Source organism: Dermochelys coriacea, chromosome 1 (assembly GCF_009764565.3).
Source record: "Dermochelys coriacea isolate rDerCor1 chromosome 1, rDerCor1.pri.v4, whole genome shotgun sequence".
NCBI classification, from domain to species: Eukaryota; Metazoa; Chordata; order Testudines; family Dermochelyidae; genus Dermochelys; species Dermochelys coriacea.
This window is the reverse complement of record NC_050068.2, coordinates 224,285,577-224,307,600: the sequence shown is the minus strand read 5'-3', so window position 1 is coordinate 224,307,600 and position 22,024 is coordinate 224,285,577. Positions and strand designations below refer to the sequence as shown.

The 22,024-nt window shown below is 46.7% G+C and overlaps 1 protein-coding gene across 1 annotated transcript in view; it reads right to left on the bottom strand.

Annotated features, from left to right (window-relative positions):
• Positions 1-22,024, bottom strand: part of LOC119855632 (potassium voltage-gated channel subfamily KQT member 1-like) — a 765,296-nt gene that overhangs the window by 67,228 nt on the left and 676,044 nt on the right. The gene's annotated exons all lie outside the window — the stretch shown is intronic.

Genomic DNA, 22,024 nt, shown 5'->3' with positions numbered 1-22,024 from the left:
GCCTAATCAGACTGTTTCCTTTCTCTCTGGGCACGGATCTCTGCAAGCCAGAGGAGCTGGTGGGCGTATGGTATTTGAAGCGGTTTTATTTTCTCTGAGCTAAAAATACTTTGAAAACGTTGGTTTTATTTTCCATTTCTAACAGCTGAGCCTTGGTCCTGAGGGAATGTATGTTATCCCACTGTGAAAACATCTAAACAGGTGGAAAAGGACAAGGGAGGGGGAAGAGGGCTAGACAGACATTAAACAATTCCTGTTTCCTTTGTTTAAAAAAAAAAAAAAAAAAAAAAAAAAAAAAAGCAAAAGCAAAACACAAACAAACAAAACCACACAAAACAAAGGTATGGCTCTGCAGGTTTTAAAACTAAATGGAAAAAAATCCAAATCTCCTTGTTTAAACTGAACAATTCTGTATCATTTTTGGAAACAAGAGAGAAAAATAGAGGTGAAAGTATTATAAGAGGATATTTTGGGCAAACTCTACTGCTGTTCCAGTCCTGGGCCCCTGCACAATTCTGCCAGTGCACTTCATTCTTTACCTGTCACTTTTCTGTTATGCCAGTTTTAAGTCCCAACCCAGCCCTAGCAATGCATCCACTTCAGTCCTTAACTCTACATCCTTCCTTGTTCCAGTTCTGAGCTTTTATAAAGCTTTGCCAAGCATCTCGGTCCTGACCAATACCTCTTGTTTGACTACTTCTGTGCCTCTCCAGACACAGACTGTCCGTCATGCTGAATTCTGCCACACGTTATGTTGTTTTGCAATACGGCCAACTTTCCATTTATAATCAGGATTTTGACAAGTGAAGCTTTTTTACTTGAAACCCAGGGTGGGTTTGAACCAAGCTCCCCAAGCGAAAGGCTAATGCAGTAATTCTATTCTGCTGCTGATCCCCAGCTTATTTTTCGGTAATGGCTTTTTACAGGGAAAAAATTCCAAAGATTTATTCTGTACAAAGTGAAGTCAATAAAGTAATTCAAAGTTTCACTCTAAAACTTTCAGAGAGATGATTAGCTCAGAAACTTTAATCCAAAACGATTTTCAAAACTGAGGAATTTCCTAAACACCACCTGAGATTTTTCTATCGCTTACAAGGTTCCTACAAGGTTTTTGAAGATTGCAAATCCTGCCAAAAGACTTCTTCAAATTAAATCTGAAAAATGTAAGGCAAGTCCAAATCAGACAAGCAGTCCAATGAATTCAAACACTTCAGGGATCAATAACCTGTGTGTGAGCTTCTCACTTAGGAGATGCAAGTTAGAGAACAATCATGAAAAACAGAACAACAAAGAAAGGAAGTCAGGGAACAAGACTGAAAGAATGCAGCTTCCACATCAGCGACTTGCAGACTCAAACTTTAAGGCCAGAAGGGACCATCATAATCATCTAGTCTGACCTCCTGCACATTACAGGCTACAGAACCTCACCCACCCACTCCAGCAGTGGGCCCACAACTTCTGCATTACTGAAGGCCTCAAATCTTGATTTAAAGGCTTTAAAAAGAATCCATCATTTACTCTAGTTCAAACCAGCAAGTGACCCATGCCCCATGCTGCAGAAGAAGGTGAAAACCCCCAGAGTCTCTGTCAATCTGTCCTGGGGAAAAATTCCTTCCTGATCCCAAATATGGTGATGAGTAAGTTAGATCCTGAACATGTGGACAAGACCTACCAGCCAGATACCTTGAAAAGAATTCTCTGCAGCAACATGGAGCCCTCCCTAACTAGTGTCCCATCTTCGACAACTGGAGATATTTGCTGCTAGCAGATGTGGGTGGCATTGTAGGCAACTTCATCATACCATCCTCTCCAGAAACTTAAGATCAGTCTGGAAACAAATTAAGTTTTTTACCACCAGTGCTCCCCTAGGAAGATTATTCCAGAACTTCAGTCCTCTGATAGTTAGAAACCTTGGTCTAATTTCAAGCCTAAACTTATTAATGGCCAGTTTATATCCATTTGTTCTTGTGCCAACATTGGCACTTAACTGAAATAACTCCTGTTCCTCCATGTTGTTTATCCCACTGATGTATTTATAGTGAGCAATCGTATCTCCCCTCAGCCTTTGTTTGGTTAGGCTAAACAAGCCAAGTTTCCTAAGTCTCTTCTCATAAGACAGATTCTCCATTTCTCTGATTGTCCTGGTACCCTTCTCTGCACCTGTTCTAGTTTGAATTCATCTTTCTTAAACATGAGAGTCTAGAATTGCACACAGTATTTCAGATGTAGTCTCACCAGTGTCTTGTATAATGGCAATAACACTTCCCTACCTCTACTGGAAATACTTTGCCTATTGCATCCTAGGGTTACATTGGCCTTTTTCATGGCTGCATCGCATTGGTGGCTCATAGTCATTCTGTGGTCGACCAACGAACCCAGGTTTTTCTCCTCCTCTGTCACTTCCAACTGGTAAGTCTGCACTTCATAATAAAAACTCTAGTTGTTAGTCCCTAAGCACATCATCTTGTACTTTGCACTATAAAATTTCATCCCATTTCTATTACTCCAGTTTTCATAGTCGTACAAGTCTTTTTGCATGATATTCTGATCCTCTTCTGTATTGGCAATACCTCCCAATTTGGTCTCAATTCTCTGTTGCTCCTGTCCTGCACTTGGCACTAGAACAGGGTAGGAGAGAACCGCAGAGGTGGCTTGAAGGCTGGGCTAACTTACCCTCAAGTAGCAATAGCCAATTACTAGTGTCCACCTGGCATGAATACCTGGAGTGCAGTAGTGTAGGAGGAGGAGCCAGTGTAGACCATTCTGGCAGCTCTATGGCCAGCCACCCCCGCACCCCCTGCCCTGCCTGCAGCCAGCACCTGCCGTGCCCCCTGCCCTGCCTCCAGCCACCCCCGCGCCCCCTGCCCTGCCTCCAGCCAGCCCCTGCCGCACCCTCTGTCCTACCTCCAGCCAGCCCCTGCCGCACCCTCTGTCCTGCCCGCAGCCAGCCCGTCTCCAGCCACCCCCTGCCCTGTCTGCAGCCAGCCCGTCTCCAGCCACCCCCTGCCCTGCCTGCAGCCAGCCCCTGCCACACCCTCAGGACCCCCTGCCCACACCAGCCCCCTGTCTCCAGCCACCCCTGCACCCTCTGCCCACAGCCAGCCCCTGCCGCTCCCCCTGCCCTTCCTGCAGCCAGCCCCTGCCACACTCTCTGCCCTGCCTGCAGCCAGCCCCAGTCTCCAGCCACCCCTGCACCCCCTGCCTGCAGCCAGCCCATCTCCAGCCACCCCTGCCGTGCCCGCAGCCAGCCCCTGCCGCACCCCCAGCACCTTCTGCCTGCACTAGCTCCTGTCTCCAGCCACCCGTGCCTGCAGCCAGCCCCTGCACACGCACCCCCTGCCCTGCCCACAGCCAGCCCGTCTCCAGCCACCCCCCTGCCCTGCCTGCACCAGCCTCTGCTGCACCCCCTGCCCTGCCCTCAGCCAACCCGTCTCCAGCCACCCCCGCACTCTCTGCCTGCAGCAGCCCCTGCCATACCCCCTGCCTGCAGCCAACCCCGTCTCCAGCTACCCCCGCACCCTGTGCCCTGCCCGAGCCAGCCCCTGCTGCATCCCATGCCCTGCCTTCAGCCAGCCCCTGCTGCACGCACTCCCTGTTTTGTCTCCAGCCAGCCCTGCACCCCTTCCTGCAGCCAGCCCCTGCCGTACCCCCTGCCCTGTCCACAGCCAGCCCGTACCTCCAGTCATCCCCTGCCCTGTCTCCAGCCAGCCCCACACCTCCTTGCCTCCAGCCAACCCCGCACTCTCCTGTCTCCAGCCAACCCCGCACCCCCTGCCCTGCCTGCAGCCAGCCCTGCACCCCCTGCCTCCAGCTAGCCCTGCCCCTTGCCCCTTTTTTCAGCTGGCCCCTCATCCACTGGTGCCCTGCAGTTCCCAGGGCAGTAACCCTGCACACCTGCTTCAATGAGGGGGGCAGGGAGCAGCTGGGACCCCCACATGTGCACACTCTAGGGTGACCAGACAGCAAGTGTGAAAAATCAGGACGGGGGTGGGAGGTAATATATAAGAAAAAGACCCCAAAATCGGGACTTCTGGTCATCCTAGCACACCCCCAGGGAGTGGCGGGGACCCACACATGTGAAACAGAGCTCATTTCTAGTTCAGGCCCATCTTTTTAAAAAAAAAAAAAACACACACTTTAGGCAGGGTACTCCAGGGTACTCCAATTTAGGCAGGGTACTCCAAAATACATCCGTATTTTCCTGGACAGGTCAGGCTTTTTGGTTCTTAAATCGCCGTCCAGAAAATACGGACATATGGTAACCCTGTTGGTACAAAAAATACATATTGGGGCACATCCCTTAAATCAGAACTTTTTATAGGGAACCGGTTGTTAAGATTTTGGCAGCTCATCACTGCTCACAACCCTAGGTATCCCTGGGGAATGTCACACATACTTAAGCCATCTGTTTGTTAAAGCTTTCAGACAGAGCCGAGAATAAGGCCTGACCTACACAAGACAATTAGGTTGGTATAACTACATTGCTTAAGGGTGTGAAAAATCTACACCCCGAGCAATGCAGCTAAACTGGCTCAACCCTTGTGTAACTGAATTGAAATTAATGGATTTACAACAATAATTTGAAGATTACACTTTTGTAAAAAAAACCCAAAAAATATAGCAAAATATATTTATCAGTAAACTATGAAGCACAGCATACAAAATTATATTACTGTCACCTCTTTTTTTACTCAAATGATTAGCCAAAATGTAGAGTCTAGCAGGTCCTGTTGGTTAGGAGAAGAAACCGATGATGGCATCATTATATTACAAATAATGTACAAAATCCTGTTTCTCTGAAAACAGCAGGAACAAAACAGCAAGAGATAATTTCTTTGCTTACAGTTCCAAGCCCCTTTCCAGCCAGCACTTAGCCAGAAAGCTCTCTCTCTCTAGGCTTTTGTAGGGCCAGGTTCCAGCTGCATTTTTGGCTTTCTGCTGCTTCTTTCTCAGCTACCCTGTTACTTCTGCTGCTTCGCTCATACAGACATCATACATGTCCACCAAACAATACCCAAAGCCCTCCATATGTGCTTTGCATGGGCTTTTGTTTTGGGCAGTGAAGTTCTTGTGTATTGGGTGGAGGCTGCTATTGTTTCAGCTGTCTGGTTCCATAAAGGGGCTTACTTGTTTCTTATATTTATAAATAAAGGCAGCTGTTACACCCACTAGTTTTAATTAAGTTTAGTCCAACCCATATCATTATATTACATGACAGAGCAAATCAACAAACCACATTTTGGGTCACAGTGTTCTTACTATATTTATCATGCTTGATTGCTTAGGGCCTCCTTTGACTTGAGTGGGTTTTTGATCAAATCCTTATTAATTCATCTTCAAATCATATTGCAAATTAGGGAGGTTGAAGTGACTAATCCTATAGTAAAATATTACAGTTTACACTGTACACAAAAGACCCTGCATTGAACCCTGAGGCGCCTTATATACTCTGTCACTGTTCAGAAGTCATCTTTTGTCTACCATTATCAAATATCTGAAATGATGCTTTTTTCTGTATTGCAAGTAGGAAGAAAAACTATAGCATCTCTGACAATATGAGGTAGCTATTGGCAAACTACGATTTTTAGTGTAATAGTAACTATCTATCTATATCTATAAATCTATATCGATCTATCTCAGTCAAGGACTAAATTCTGACTGAAAACACCTAAAAGGAAATTCAGAAAGATAGACGAAGGGATTGTTAAATCATTCAGTAATATTCCACTGTTACTCATATCAAAGGTGCTGTTAATATCTAATATGTGGGAAAGTTCCCCCTTAAGCTAGTTAACACAGCATTGTTATTCACTGTGGATGGGTTTGGAGAGCATGAAGTCACGGAAAACTGTCTGAATTTCTCCAGCAAAAGACATTAGTAAAGAGGATTCTGTGAGGAGGCTCTCCACAAAACACCTTAGTCAACATAAAAATGGGCTGAAGATGTGTGTGTTCAGATCTGAATCCAGATCAGGTTTAAACACAGAAGGTACATTAGGACAATCATTCTGGTGAAGGTTTGATGGTGGAGATTTTGTTCCACCAAATGGTGGAAATCTCACACAATCAGTTGTTCTCACCATATTTTCCCCATCTTGAACTGAAATCTCATATATCTCTGCATATGTGGTCAAGTATTGCTCTCCCGTTGGTTCACTACCATGCAACAAAGCAGAAACCTTCTAAACTCACAGTCTCCAGCTTGAGTGCAGATTCTCACTGGCCACCTTGGGTAAACCACTAAGACTTCACATGCCAGCCACTGGCAACCTGTCTGAAAACACACACAGAAGAACAACATGTGCTGACAGCTGGATTCCATGCCAGGACCTGGATTTGAAAGCTAGCTCAAAAGCCTGCACTAGGGTAAATGGCGGGTGGCATCATTCACAATAGGCCTAAAGAACTACCAAACCACAACGGTTATTTTACAGTGCTAAAATCACTTAAATCTTCAAGGAGTAACACAAATAACAGGGCTGAGAGCCTAATCCTTGATTGAAATCCAGACACTGACTGTATTATAGTTTCAGTCCAGACATGTGTCTGATATACAAAACAAGAACAAAATAAAATAGGAGCCATCAATGTGAGCCTGCAAAACTGTGACTTAACCCTTTCCCAACCCAACCAACTTCTGCTGAAATGAACGTATCTTGGAAGGGAGGTTTTTTGAAAATAGCATTCATATTATTGGAGTGTAAGCCAAATTTATCACTGGCCAGAAGATTTGTAGAGGGCCCCAGAGACATTAGTATAGAGAGGTTAGAAACAGGTCAGCAGCAGAGCTTTTAACTTTGTCTGTTTTTTAGAGCCAAATAATCAATCTCATCAAACTTAGTTTTAGGTAAATTTTCAAATTTATAATTATTAATATGAGAAATGCTTCCTGATAAGAGAAGATATAGGAACTATTATTTCTACTACCAAAATTAATTCCCAGAAGGGTTGCTTTGAATTAGGCTTGCTTCTCTAGCTGTACTACATTTTTGCAACGAAACTGGATAGCTCAGTGGTTTGAGCATTGGCTTGCTAAACCCAGGGTTGTGAGTTCAATCCTTGAGGGGGTCTATGACTCACAAAAGCAAGAATGGTCCCTTCTGACCTTGGTATCTATGAATCAATTTAGAGAAAAGAAAAGGAGTACTTGTGGCACCTTAGAGACTAACAAATTTATTAGAGCATAAGCTTTCGTGAGCTACAGCTCACTTCATCGGATGAAGTGAGCTGTAGCTCACGAAAGCTTATGCTCTAATAAATTTGTTAGTCTCTAAGGTGCCACAAGTACTCCTTTTCTTTTTGCGAATACAGACTAACACGGCTGCTACTCTGAAACCTCAATTTAGAGAAACTCACTTACCTGGGTGTTTCAGACTTACATTGTAACTGGATTTCAAAGACAGCTGTGATACAGCATGGGCAGAAGGAGAGTGATATAGGAGAGATATGTAAGTCCCAGGATGAGGAGAAGCCTTATTCCCTGTAGAGGGAAAAAAGGTTTCTATAGATTAATTAAAAGCACCTGAAGCCAATTAGAGTACCTGAAGCCAGTCACCTGATAAAACCCCCCCTGCTTCAATCAGCCAGGGGAAGGAGTTGAAGTAGAGGGGAGTTTGGAGATGTGCCTTGGCTGGTTAGAAGACCAAGACCAAGACCAAGACCAAGACCCTAGGTAAAGAGACACCTGGCTTGTGCAGAGAGAGGGCAGGAAGCTGCACAGCTGAAAAGCAGGAGAGGGAAGTAGCCCCGGGGAAGGAAGCACTAGTTCAAGTGATTTACCACTATCTCTAGGGCCCCTGGGCTGGGACCCCGAGTAGTGGGTGGGCCTGGGTCCCTCCCTCTCCACTACCCTTCTGTGGGTTACTAGTGGGACAGTAGATACTTTAGTTCAGGGGCAGGAAACTGCACCCTGAACCCCCTGACAAGAAGAGGAAGTGTGGGACACATCATAATTGTGTGGAGGTATATCTCCTGGCATTTGAGAGAACAGCCCTGTGGGAGGCCTGGCCCCAAGATCAGTGGTCTGGTATCCTTGCCCCATTCCTGTGTAGAGAGGCCCAGAAAGTCTACTATGATATGGCCGCAGAGACTGCGGAGGATTACCCCCCAGCTGAAGGCAGAGATCCTGGCCAGAGCTGGAGTAACAACAGCGTTGTGAGCCCAGAGGTTTCATGAATGGCAGTATACGGAGGACAAGACACCCCGATCGCAATTGTTTGACCTGATCCACCTGACCCAGAAATGGCTGCACTCTGAGGCCCTCAGGTCTAAGAAATTGATGGAGCTCCTGATACTGGACCGGTATATGAGGGGGCTACCACCAGGCCTTTGGACTTGGGTTGGCCAAAATGACCCCTCTACCTACGATGAGTTGGTCTCTCTCGTGGAAAGACAGCTGGCAGCCTGTGAACTGTTCCAGACACCAGGGGGTGAGACACAGCAAACCAGGAAGCCAGCCCCAAACCCAAAGTCCCAGATTGTCGAACTACAGAAGAACCATAACTGGGAGGAAAGACACTGAGGAATGGCCTGAGGCCAAGAAGGGACCTGGGGGTTTGGGAAGAGAGGGATGGTGGGGCTGACCAAATAGCCCCAGGCAGAGGGCTGCAACCGGGATAAGAGGATGGTGTTACAAGTGTGGGGAATTGGGGCATATAGCAGCCCAATGCCCCAACAGGGAAGAGCCTATGCAGTGCAATCTGGGGAACAATGTGGCCTAATTGGCCTGGTAGGGGTCGCAATGACCTCACATGGGTATACAAGGTCAGTAAAAATGAATGGTATTGCAACTATAGCATTTGTAGATTCCGGAAGTGCTGTCACGCGGGTCTCGGGGAAGTTGGTTGCAAGACCAATTAAGCCGGGCCAAAACCACAGGGGTAACATGCATTCATGGCACCACAAATTTCTACCCACAGTCCCAATACGGATTGAGATCCAGGGTAACTGCAGGGGTGGTCCTTAGGCTCCCCTACCCGGTCTTAATTGGTAGGGACTTCCCTGGGTTTGAGAACTTAATCCCCACAGTAGAGCCAGGGGAGGGTTGCAACCCCCGGGCTGAGACGGAGGTACCTACAGATAGCCTCACCCCAATTTTTGCTGAATTTGCCCCAGAGCTATTTTCATCCCCTGGGAAACCCTGAAAATCTAGGCTGGAAAAGAGGGCAGATAAAAGTCTAGGGACCAGGATTCTAGCAGAGAACCAGAAAGCCTCCCTTGTTGGTAAGCAAACCCGTTCAGGAGGCCAGGAGACAATTCAGGCCAGTGGGGACTCCGAGGTGGTTCCTAGCCCAAGTAGGGGCAACCCAAGGGGCAGAGAAGAAATGGGTCCCATGGAGTTGGGTCAGATTGGTACTGCATGTGAAAATTTCAGGCAGGACCAAGCTAATGACCTGCTATATGCAAATGTGAGGGAGGAGGTAGTGGAAGTAAATGGCGTACCTGTGGAAGGAAAGACCCAAGGCCGTATTATGTGATCAAACATGATCTGTTGTACTGAATAGTGAAAATACAAGGGGAAGAAGTAGAGCAGCTCTTAGTCCCACAGAAACACAAAAGGGCAGTACTAGAGTTAGATCACAGTCATTTATTTGGGTGACATCTAGGAGTAGACAAGACACTTGATAGAGTCCTAAGAAGATTTTATTGGCCAGGAATATGCGCGAAGGTCCAACACTATTGTACCTCCTGCCCAGAATGCTCTGACCTCACTTGCAGGCCCTGTTAATACCTTTGCCTATTATTGAAGTCCCTTTCGAAAGGATAGTCATGGATCTAGTGGGCCCGCTGGAAAGATCAGCACGGGGCCACCAAAACATATTAGTAATCCTTGACTGTCACACTGTATCCAGAAGCCATTTCTTTAAGAAACGCCACATCCAAGGCAATAGCAAAAGAACTACTTCAGGTTTTTGTCAGAGTGGGCATCCCTAAGGAGATCCTGACTGACCAAGGAACCCCTTTCATGTCAAAATTAATGAAGGACTTGTGTACCCTGCTCTGCATCCATGCCATAGGGACCTCGTCTACCATTCTCAAACAGACGGCCTGGTCGAGCGGTTTAACCACACCCTTAAAAAGGTATGATCCGGAAGGTGATAGCACAGGACGGAAAAGACTTGGATACCCTTCTACCACACCTAATGTTTGCAATACGGGAAGTCCCCCAGGCATCCACTGGTTTCTCTCCCTTTGAGCTAATATAAAGATGCCACCCAAGCGGAATATTAGATATCGCCCAGGAGGACTAGGAAGAATGTCATTGAACGTGTGACACAGATGAGAGAGAGCGAAGAGCTAGAGTAACCCCTATAGTATGAGAACATTTGGAAAAAGCACAAGAGACCCAGCGGACATATTACAACAGCCGGGCGAAAGTACGGAAATTTCACCTGGGAGAACGGGTGATGGTGCTAGTGCCGACAACGGAAAGCAAACTCCTGGCCAGCTGGCATGGGCCGTATGAGATAGTGGAAGCCATGGGGGAAGGGGACTATAAGGTCAGACAACCAGACCGCCGAAGACCAGAGCAGATCTACCACGTAAACTTACTGACGCCCTGGTGTGACCGAGAGATGTGCCTGGTCATTCAGAGAGCTCTACCTCAGATGGACGACCCGCAGGGGAGGATATCCCCTGAGTTAGCCCCAGAACAACGAACAGAGGTCATTGATATGATCCAACTAAACCAGGATGTGTTCTGTACACAGCTGTGCAGTATGTTACAGGTCCAACATCATATCATCACCAGGCCTGGAATGAGGGTGAGGATAAGACCATACCAGAAGCTAAAAGAGAGGAAATTAGGACGGAAGTGAAGAAGATGTTGGAACTTGGGGTTATTGAAGAATCCCACAGCCAGTGGTCCAGTCCTATTGTCCTAGTACCCAAGCCTGATGGCACCCTGAAGTCTTGCAATGACTTCCGGAAATTGAATGAAGTATCCCAATTCAATGCCTATCTGATACCACGCATTGACGAGCTAGTTGATCAGTTAGGCAAGGCCTGATACCTAACCACCTGGACCTGACCAAAGGATGTTGGCAATTTCCCCTGGTGAAGAATGCCAAGGAGAAGACTGCTTTCTCTACACCAGATAGCCTGTTCCAATACACTGTCCTCCCTTTCAGACTCCATGGGGCCCCTTTCAACATTCCAACAACTTATGGATAAATTGATGAGACCCCATGTCAGGTATGCCACCGCCTATTTAGACAATATAGTCATCCATAGTCCTGACTGGGAAACGCACCTAGGGAAAGTAGAAGTGGTACTAGACACCCTGTGGAAGGCCGGCCTAACTGCCAACCCTCTCAAGTGTGTGATAGGAGTAGCTGAAGCTAGATATCTCGGGTATGTAGTAGGGAGAGGCTTGGTAAAACCCCAAAGGAACAAAGTGGAGGCAATACAAGATTGGCCTCAGCCAGTCCGTAAAAAGCAGATCAGAGCATTTCTCAGGTTAGTAGGGTACTATCGGAGATTCATCCCTCATTTCGCCAAAAGAGCAGGGCCATTGACAGACCTGATAAAGGCTCGAGGCCCCAAGATAGTAAAGTGGTCAGATGCAGCAGAAGGAGCATTCGCAGATTTAAGGACAGCCCTTTGCTGCCTCCAGTACTCATAGCCCAGACTTCAAGAAAGAATTCATCCTACAAACAGATGCCTCGGAGGTAGGGCTAGAAGCCATCCTTTCACAGATGGTAGGGGAGGAGGAACACCTGATCCTGTACATCAGCCGGAAGCTCCTCCCCAGGGAACAAAAGTATGCAGTCGTGGAAAAGGAATGTCTGGCAATAAAATGGGCCATGGAAACTCTCTGCTATTACCTACTGGGGTGGTGATTTACCCTGGTGACAGAACACACCCCGCTACAGTGGATGCACAGAAACAAGGAGAAGAACACAAGAGTGACTAGATGGTTCCTATCTCTGCAACCCTTTCATTTCTGAGTACAGCATAGGGCCGGAAGCCAACACGGCAACACAGATGGCTTGTCACGAAAGCATTGTCTCTCATCCCAAGTAGCCCAACCCTATCGTATTGAGCAGAGGGGAAGGATATGTAATACAGCATGGCCAGAAGGCAGCAGGAGAGTGATATAGGAGAGATATGCAAGTACCAGGATGAGGAGAAGCCTTATTCCCTGTAGAGGGGGAAAAAAAGTTTCTATAGATTAATTAAAATCACCTGAAGCCAGTCACCTGATAAACCCCAGCCCCCCGCTTCAATCAGCCAGGGGAAGGAGTTGGAGCAGAGTGCAGTTTGGAGGAGTTGAAGTAGAGGAGAGTTTGGAGACGTGCCTTGGCTGGCTAGAAGACCAAGACCCTAGGTAAAGAGACACCCGGCTTGTGCAGAGAGAGGGCAGGAAGCCCCACAAGCTGAAGAGCAGGAGAGGGAAGTAGCCCAGGGGAAGGAAGCACTAGTTCAAGTGATTTGCCACTATTCCTAAGGCCTCTGGGCTGGGACCCCGAGTAGAGGGCGGGTCCGGGTCCCTCCCTCTCCACTACCCTTCTGTGGGTTACTAGTGGGACAGTAGATACAGGAAACTGTACCCTGAACTCCCCAACATGAAGAGGAAGTGCAGGACCCATCATAATTGTGCCAGCAATTTGCCACACAGCAAAAAGAAACAGCTTTAATACAATGTTCCTCTGAAACTGAGGCCTTGTCAACACTAACGTTGTAAGTCGATTTAAGTTACACTAGTCTCATTAAGGTGGAGTACTGACATTGACATGCACGCGCGCTCGCATTGACTTGGTGCGTCTTCACCAGATCCACTAAATCGATGCCGCTGCATTGATGGCAGTGGAGCGATTTTAGCACGGTAGTGAAGACAAGTCCTGACACATCTAGTTTCCGGATTTTTGTGATGAAAGTGACACAATCTCTACTTTCATAAGGAAGTGGATAGACCCCTGGAGCTTCTTAACCAGATTAACAAAAGGTGTTGATTTCATCCTGACTGCAAAAAGCCTCTAAAACAAATCCACCAGACTGTTGTAAGTGGGTCTCACCAAAACTAATGCAAACTCAAACTGATAGATTTAATACAGCTTTACTGGAAACCCAGAACTGCTAAGATAACTGACATGTAAGTGGGGCTTTATCTATGGCCAGATCCTTAGCAGGTGCAAATCTGTATAGTTCCACTGATGTCAATGCAGTTACATTGATCTACCACCAGCTGAGGATGTGGCCCTAAATGTAGGTCAGTGCTGACTGCAGTAAAATGAGGGGAACAGCTTTGTTTTGTTTAGTTTGATTAAGAAACATGCAGGTTCCATTCAGAATGTCCTTGTAGAATACAGATTGCTGCCTGTTTCACTCAAACAGCCTTATATAAAATAACATAGTGTTCTACAACAACTGAGCAGCCATTATGTGAAAAAGCAAAGGTGTGTTCTTTTTCCCAGTGTACGGGGGATGTTGGCCCCTTACTGACACGAAGTGGGTTTTTTGGTTGGCCTTCTCCCAATACCAGGAGAAAGAAGAAGGCTGAAGAGAAGGTCTCCAGGGCCAATGGGGAGAGGCCACTTCTCCAAGTCAGCCAGATTGGCCTGCCTGCCACGTCAATCGGTGCTGTCCTCTGTGTGAGCTGGGGCTGCCAGGCCCAGGGGAGAGAAGATAGAGGCAGGGAGAGTGCAGCAGCCCAGAACTGGAGCAGCAGAGACCAGCCATGATGATGGTGAGCTGGAGCCAAGCTATAGTGGAGAGGCCTGGGACCAGCGCCACAATAGTGGAAGGCCTGCCATGCCACAAGTAAACTGCAGCCAAGAGAGGTGAGTGGCTGGGGAGAATGAGGTGGGGATCCTGGGCAGAGAGGGCCCAGTGGAGAGAGAAGCCAGACAAGAGGACCTTGAAGGTTGGACGTGGAAGGGGGGTCGTGACCTTGACAGGAGAGCCAACACTGGGGAGAAGAGTCCTTCCTGCCACTTACAACCTGAGGGCTTGTAGCCACTGCCAGAGCAGATATCTTACCTGTGATATCACCAATGTGCATCCAGGTCCTGGGAAGAAGGCCTGGATGTGTAAAGAATAGGTTGTACATTTTCTTGAGTTCCAGAGACTACTGTGTGCAGCGTCCCTGTGCCCAGAGTGCAGGATTCCTTCATCCTTTAACATTTTCCCCTTATTTGTTTACAGTTGCTGTTTAATATATTGCATGTGGTTTAAACCCAATGTAGTGATCACTGGGACAGGGGAGTGGCCAGTGAGGAGAGAGTACCCAGAGTGGGGACACCCTATCTCCTGTGTTGAGTGACTCACAATGGAATTGGTGGCAAGCCCCTTGGGCCCAGCTTTATTGGGGTTACGAGGACTCCACCACCGAGGAAAGAGAAAGAGGAGTCTTTGTGGTCAGGCAGGCATCTGGATAAAGGGAGTTGGGCCAGGGACTCGGATCCTTTTGCTAGTTGATTCTACCGGGGTAGAGTAGAATCCAGGAAACTTCCCCATGATAGTGGGATCATTCCCCCACTTACACCAAATTAGACAAAGTAAGAAAACTAAAACAGAAATGGCAGTTTCCCTATCTGGGTGCAGATTCAGCAGATGGTCCCTATAAAGCTAAGCTTTACATTTGTGATGCTCTTGCAATGAAGGCTATGAAGACAAGAAGTGCCTTTTGGCGTTTTTATGGGACTTTTTGCCAAACCTCGAAACTCTTGTGTGCTGAGCCAAACAGACTAATCACCTCTTCCCCTCATGGGAATTATTCCACATCATATTAAGATTCCAACACTAACAATTTTCTTGTGACTCACCATTGTCTCCATTTACAGGGTGAGATTTAATAAACAGTCAAACAAACCATTAAGAGAGAATGCAAGTGAAATAGTACTATGTTCCCTTAACAGCTTTAATAGTAGTGGTTTATTGGTTAGGTCACAGGCCAACGTGTTAAAACTACAGGCCACAACAGACATACCCAATGCCTTGTACTAGTATGTATTCCTCCTCCTCCTCCCAGTAAGGCAGACCATCGCCTTAAATCCTACTCCTGAATGCAGGAGGTGTGCTCATAGGTGTGGATGTAAGTTGCTGATGCCACTGGGACTCGGGGACTACTAATATTTTCTTTCTAATAATTGACCTAGGACCTGTACTTTGTAACCTATGCTAACACAGGCTGGCTATTTGTCCCCCTCTTTAGTGGCTAGGCCACATACTGAGGTTTATAAGCTGCTACTGTCTCTAATTTAACATACTTTGTCTTTTAGGCTAACCAGTAAAGGCTCACACTGTTAGATCCAGTCCTGGGTTCAGCTACAAAACCCTGTTCAGTGGTGTCATTACACTTAGAAAAAAATTCTGGTTATGAAGCGCTTAGAAAGATCTGCCAATGTGTTTCTCTGCTCTGGCAAGTCACAGTACACTGGACCTTAAAATGTGGGCATCACCTAATTTAACCAATGTTTTCACTATTGTATCTGTTATTGTAGTGTCCTCTCTGCAAAGTCTGGGGGGCCATTTGAAGCCATGCTGTCGCAGATGTAAGTAAGTCCTAGTTCCATCTTAAAGAGAAGCTACAACTATCCACTTACCCACCTACCTCACAGGAGCATTATGAGGATTAGTTGAAGTCTGTACAGTGCTTTTAGTGAGGCCTTGCCTACAACCCAAAGCATAGCTTAGCAGAGAGGTGTAATGTATGTCCTTCCTCTCACAATATAAGGGGTACCAATCTCCTTGGGGACAGGCTGGCTAGAGTAATCAGGAGAGAGTTAAACTAATAGCAAAAGGAGAGAGGAAAAGAGGGAAGATATGAGCACTCAGGTAGCACAAAACTGAGAGGTTGAGAACAAAATTAATCAAGAAATCACAGGACAAGAAGAGAAGAAATTCTTGAATTGCCTACAAAATAATGATAGGAGCATGAGTAACAGACAAGAGGAATCGGAATTCCTCATTTATTAGCATAAATTTGATATAGTTGGTATTACTGAAACCCATTGGGTGACCAGATGTCCCGATTTTATAGGGACAGTCCCAATGTTGGGGGCTTTTTCTTATATAGGCACCTATTATCTTCCCCCCCCCCCCCCCGCATCTATGCTGATTTTTCACATCTGTTATCTGGTCATGCTTTGCACAATTGGCATGTTGAAATCAATGGTGATAACCAGTGATGAGCTGCCAAAATCTTAACAACTGGTTTCCTATAAGAAGTTCTGATTTAAGGGATGTGCCAAGAGGTGGAGGGGGCAGGGGTGTAGTGGCAGGGAAGAGATTGCACAGAGGCAAAAGGGGCTTGTTGCAGGGGGTGCAGTGGCAGGGAGGGAGTGGCACAAGGGAGAAGTAGGGAGGAGGGGGTTGTTGCAAGGGGCTGGCAGGCGGGGGGGTGTATGTGCCCGGAGTTGTTCTGGGGTGGGGGTGAAGGTGGCAGAGAGGAGTTTGCACAAGGGAGGAGTGGGCAGGAGGGAGATGGCAGGCGGGGGGTGGGGTCAAGGTTGATGCAGGAGTGAAGGTGACCGTGGCTGGCTTGGGGGTGGGGGTTGCTGGGTGGAGGTTGCCCAGAGGCAAAAGTGACAGGACAGGGTGGGTTGTTGGGGCAGGGAATGCACAGGTGGTGCTGGTCAGTGGATGGCACAGGCTGGGGAAGGGGTGTCTGGGTTGCTCACACACACACACCATTTTTCAGGCCAGGGACTGGACCTGCCCACCCCCTCAGCACTTCGCAGGCCTATGTGGCTCCCCGCAGCCTGGCTAGGAACCTTGCAGGCGGAGTAGACACCCAGCTTCTCCACCCAAAGAGCGGAGCACAGCTGCGCCTTCTTCCCCGTGCCGCAGGCCTAGCCGGGCTCCCCGCCGTCCCTGGGGCTCTCAGCAGCGACGCAGGCAGCCAGCCCCCCTGCACCCATGCTGGGCTCCCCACCACCCTTGGGGCTCTCAATGGCAGCTGCTGCTGAGAGCCCTGGGGGTGGTGGGGATCCCGGCTCGGCCCATGGCACAGGGAAGAAGGCGCAGCTGCTAGCGCTAGACCCTCCCCTTCCCCACTCTGCCTCCAACTGCTCCTCTGGGGGGAGGGACTGGCCACGCCGTGGGTGGCCCCTCTGGAGACAGGAGGCGGGGAGCAGCAGCAGCCTTGTGCTCCGCTGTTTTAAAAAATTTGGGGGGGCACCACTTTTTGGCACCCCCAACCACTTGGCGCCCTAGGCAGCCGCTTAGTCTGCTTAGTGCTTGCACTGGTCTTGCCCGACAGACCTCCCCAGAACTCCCATGCCTACCCAACCCCCCCGTTCCCCATCCCCTGACCGCCCCCCCCCCAGAACCTCCAACTGCTCCCTGCCCCTTATCCAACCCCTCCTCCCAGCCCCAGCCCAGCCCCCTTACCATGCCGCACAGCCCGCTGGAGCTCGCAGCCCCACCCCCTTACCATGCCACTCAAAGCAGCAGGAGCCGCAGAGCTGCCCAGGAGCGGTCCAGAGCACTGGTGCCAGCGGCACGGCATGCTGAGGCTCTGCGAGAGGGGGGAGGGGCTGGGGGACCCTCTCCGGCCGGGAGATCAGGAAGCCATAACAATTTTTAACAACCAGTTCTAAAACTGGTTCAAAATTTAACAACTGGTTCTCACGAACCGGCTCTAGCTCACCACTGGTGATAACCTATTTAGGCAGGATCAAGTGGGCAAAAGGGGAGAGAGAGTACCACTCTATGTCCTAAATGGCATTGTCACTGTTAACTTGGGGGAAAAATGATCTTGAATGCTTATCGATCAATCTCCTAACAGATAAAGCGCAAGATTGGGTACTAGTTGGTGTCTGCTACAGACCATGAAATCATACCAGCGAATGGGATAACTGCCTCCTTACACACCTATCTATAATGTGTAGGGAAAACAAGAAAACTGTGTGATCATGGGGGATTTCAATTTGACTGACATATGCTGGAGGTCTCATGCTGCTAGTACTAAAACATCCTTGGAATTTCTAAACATTATAGATGATTTCCTAAAATGTTTCAGCCAACAAGGGGGAATTCTATATTAGACTTTGTCCTAACAGAAAAAGAACTGATCACAGAATTAAAAATTCATGGTAACTTAGGTACAAGCAGGATAAAATCTAGACTAGTAATATATACTTGGTGCTTTAATAGGACTAATTTCAGAAAACAATTATGAGCTAAAACAGCTGTCAGGAAGAATTTAATTAGAAACATGTGATTGATTATTGGGAATAATTTAAAAACACCTTACTAGATGTCTAAAAAGAAACAATCCCACAATTAAGGAAGAAGGCTGTGCTGGTAAAAAAAACAAAAAAAAAAAACCTGTGAAAAATGAAGGAAGGTAACTGTGGATTAAAAACTGGCTAACTGATAGGTCTCACAGTGCAACTAAATAGGGAAATATCATCAAGCGGATCTGTTTCCAGTGGGGTCCTAGAGGGAATGGTTGTTGGCCCTCTGCTAATTAACATTTTTATCAATGACTTGGAAGAAACTTAAAATCATTACTGATAAAGTTCGTAGATTACACAAAAATCGGGATAATGGTAAATAATGAAGAGGACTGGTCACTGATTCAGTGCAATCTAGATCACTTGTTAAACTGGGTAGAAACAAACAAAATGCAGTTGAATACAGCTAACAGTAAATGTATACATCTCTAAACAAAGCATGTAGGCCATACTTACAGGATGGCAGACTCTATCCTGCAAGGTAGTGACTGTGAGAAAAGATTTGGGGGGTCATAGAGGATAATCAGCTGAACACGAGCTCCCAGTGTGATGCTAAGGCCAAAAGAGCTACTGCGATCCTGGGATGCATCCTGGGATGCATAAACAGGGGCATCTCGAGGATGGGGAGAGAGGTTATTTTACATTTGGCACTGCTGCAGTCACTGCTGGAACACCAGTTCTGGTGCCCATTCAAGAAGGATGTTGATAAACTGAAGAGGGTTCAGAAAAGAGGCATGAGAATGATAAAAGGATAAGAAACATGCCTTATAGGGATAGACTCAAGGAGCTCAATCCATGTAGTTTAACAAAGAGAAGGTGAAGGGGTGATCTGATAGTAGATAAGTACCTATATGGGGAATAAATATTTATAACAGTCTCTTCAATCTAGCAGAGAAAGGTATAACATAATCCAATGTCTGGAAGTTGAAACTAGACAAATTCAGACTAGAAACAAGGAATAAATTTTTAACGGTGAGAGTAATTAACTATTGGAACAATTTATCAACTTTTGTGGTAGATTCTCCATCCCTGACAATATTCATATTAAGACTGGCTGTTTTTCTAAAAGATATGATGTAGGAATTATTTTGGGGAAGTTCTATAGCCTGTACTATACAGCAGGTTAGACTAGATAATCACAATGGTCCCTTCTGGCCTTAGAATCTATGAATGGTGGACTTCGTATTCTCTCTGTCCTGGGCCAACAGTGTCCCAGGACCTGTAGAGAAGGGCTGCTATAAGTTCTGCCATCTACCAAGGGCCCCAAAGGGCAGATAGTGCAGCTGGAGATCAGCAGATAGGTGGCCATGTCCCCTCCCCTGACTATGCCCCCTTTGAAATCAGAGAGAAAGATGGGCAGCGGGGCCTCTATACCAGCTGTACTCCACCAGAAGGTCACACTATACTGGGGTGATCCTCCCATGACCAGCTAGTGATTTTAGGACCACAATCTGCTGGTGGCAGGTTGCAGAGACTGCACCACACTCTAGACACAAAGCACTATATAAATAGTGAGAATTATTATTATTACTAGAGCTAGTTGGAAGATGATTCCCCACCGTCCTTGTGAAAAATTTCAGAATTTTCAGAAAAAAAAATTCAAAATATTGTGATTCTGAAATGGTGCTGCAAGGCAGTTGTAGTTCAGGTTCCTTATGCCCTCAATCTTCTCTATAGGTTGGCCTCCATGGTCTCACTACATCTCACAGGATGCACCATGATCTCATGTCTTGGTGAGGGGAGGCAATGCATCATGGGAGATGAAGTCCAGCAGAGGAGCCCAGCCCATAATGGAGAATGAGCGCATAAGGCATAACTACAACTACCATGAAGCATTGTGGCAGTATTTCAGAACCAAAATATTTCAGTTTTTGGTGGTCATTCAGTTTCTTAATGAAAAATCCAAATTTCCCATGGAAAGCACACACTCTTCATGAAAAATATAGTGTAGTTGAAAGCCCAATTTTCTGTGAAAAACCAGTTTTTGTGGAAAATTTTCTCCCAGGTCTAGTTACTACCCAATGAAGTTTAGAAACTGCATTTTTAAAAACAAGGTTTTTATTCTCCACTTAATTTCATTTTGACTCAAGGAAAACAGTGGAGTTACACAGTTGGGAAGGTGAAATAATGAAGCAGCAAATTAGACCAATGTGTTCATTTAATGCTTACATCAGTGTTCCTCGAGTAACAGAATGATTGTTGTAAGACCCCCCCAGTTATTCCCAGCCTGTCAAGGCAATGACTTATAAGAATACACAATGCCTGCCGGATGGATGGAACTAACTTTCCTCTGTTGCAGCATCACAAGGAGTTTAATGGCTGTCAGTTGCAAAGACATTAAAAGCTGCTTCACTGTGTAAAAAAAATATAATAAAAATAAAATTGCACCTCTGAGTTATGGTAAAAAAGCATTTACAGTCTGTATCCAGGTAAAAAAGTGACATGAATGACACTAAACATATGAGCTGTTTTAAAAGATTAATGCATCATTGGCTGATTATCCATCAATGCTTCATCACACTGAATTTATGATGGGCATTAGAACTGGAGAAAAAAAGATGTCATGTTTACATGAAACACTGGAGGACACTCCCTCCACCCTTTGATTCCGTCAGAAAGCTGGAAGGAGGTCCGTAAGCACACGAGAGAGTGTTTCACACAATGCCAGTCTTTATTCTCCTTGAATTACTCATACTGAGCAGCATGAAGCAAAAAATAACATTGGAGGTTATTTTGCTCTTAAGAAATAGCGCAGCAAAACACTGGTACAAACTAGAATGCTAGCCAATGCAGCGGTTGGTTCTTTATTTTTCTTGAGTTTCTGGTATCTCTTTTGGAAACTGTACAGAACATACTTTATGCTTAAGTTGTTACTTTCTCATGTATGCAGAAAGGCCAAATTCCCATCCCCCCACTCTCTCCCCGCTGCTGCTGTTCCACTACAACAAGGTTTTTCAGGATAAAAGGCAGTTTAAATAGAAAACATAGGCTAAAAAGCAGCTGGCCCTTACCAGGGAACTGGTAATCTGGGCCCTTAGGAGTGTAGAGAATCAGAGTGGGGTAGCTAGCTCTCTGAGCACTGCAGTAGAGACCCAGACAACATGGCTGAGTCCATGAAGTGATCTACTCTGTGTAGACTTCCGTAGTAGACTTAGCTGCTCACCCAGTACCTAGATTGATATATGCCTTTCCTGAGATCACTATCTTTCCCCCAAATCAGGTGCAACCCACTGAGTAATCCACAAAACCACCCTTCCCTTAGCTATCGTCACTCCCATTACCACCTGATGAGGGTGCGGTCAGTGCCACTCTCAGGCTTCAGGTGGCGCAGTTATATGTTGCAGAACTCACTGATGACACCATCTCTGCTAGCCTCAGAGCTATGCTTTGGAAAGCAAAGGCTAAAAAAGAATGCACTTTTGCCCCTCCCTCTCATCACTGTGATCTTTCCCGTTCCATTTTTTTAAAACTTCTCATCTGTACCACAGTTGTTTGTCTAGTGTTCCTTTAACTACCGCGTATTTATACCCACCAGTAGAACACTTCAGATGTTCTCCACAGGCAGCCCCTCTAGCACTTGACCTGGGAACAAGAGCCAAACATGGACCAGAAACTAACAATTTAGCCATGTCCTCAGCCCATTTAACAGTCAGGTGCTTAAATATGCTAAGGCCACCACTACCACACCTGAAAAAGAACTGAGGAAGAACTCGGTGTGGCTTGAAAGCTTGTCTCTTTCACCAACAGAAGTTGGTCCAAAAAAAGATATTACTTCACCCACTTTGTTTCTCTAATATCCTGGGACTGACACAGCAACTGGCCACATGTGATAGAAGTGGAGT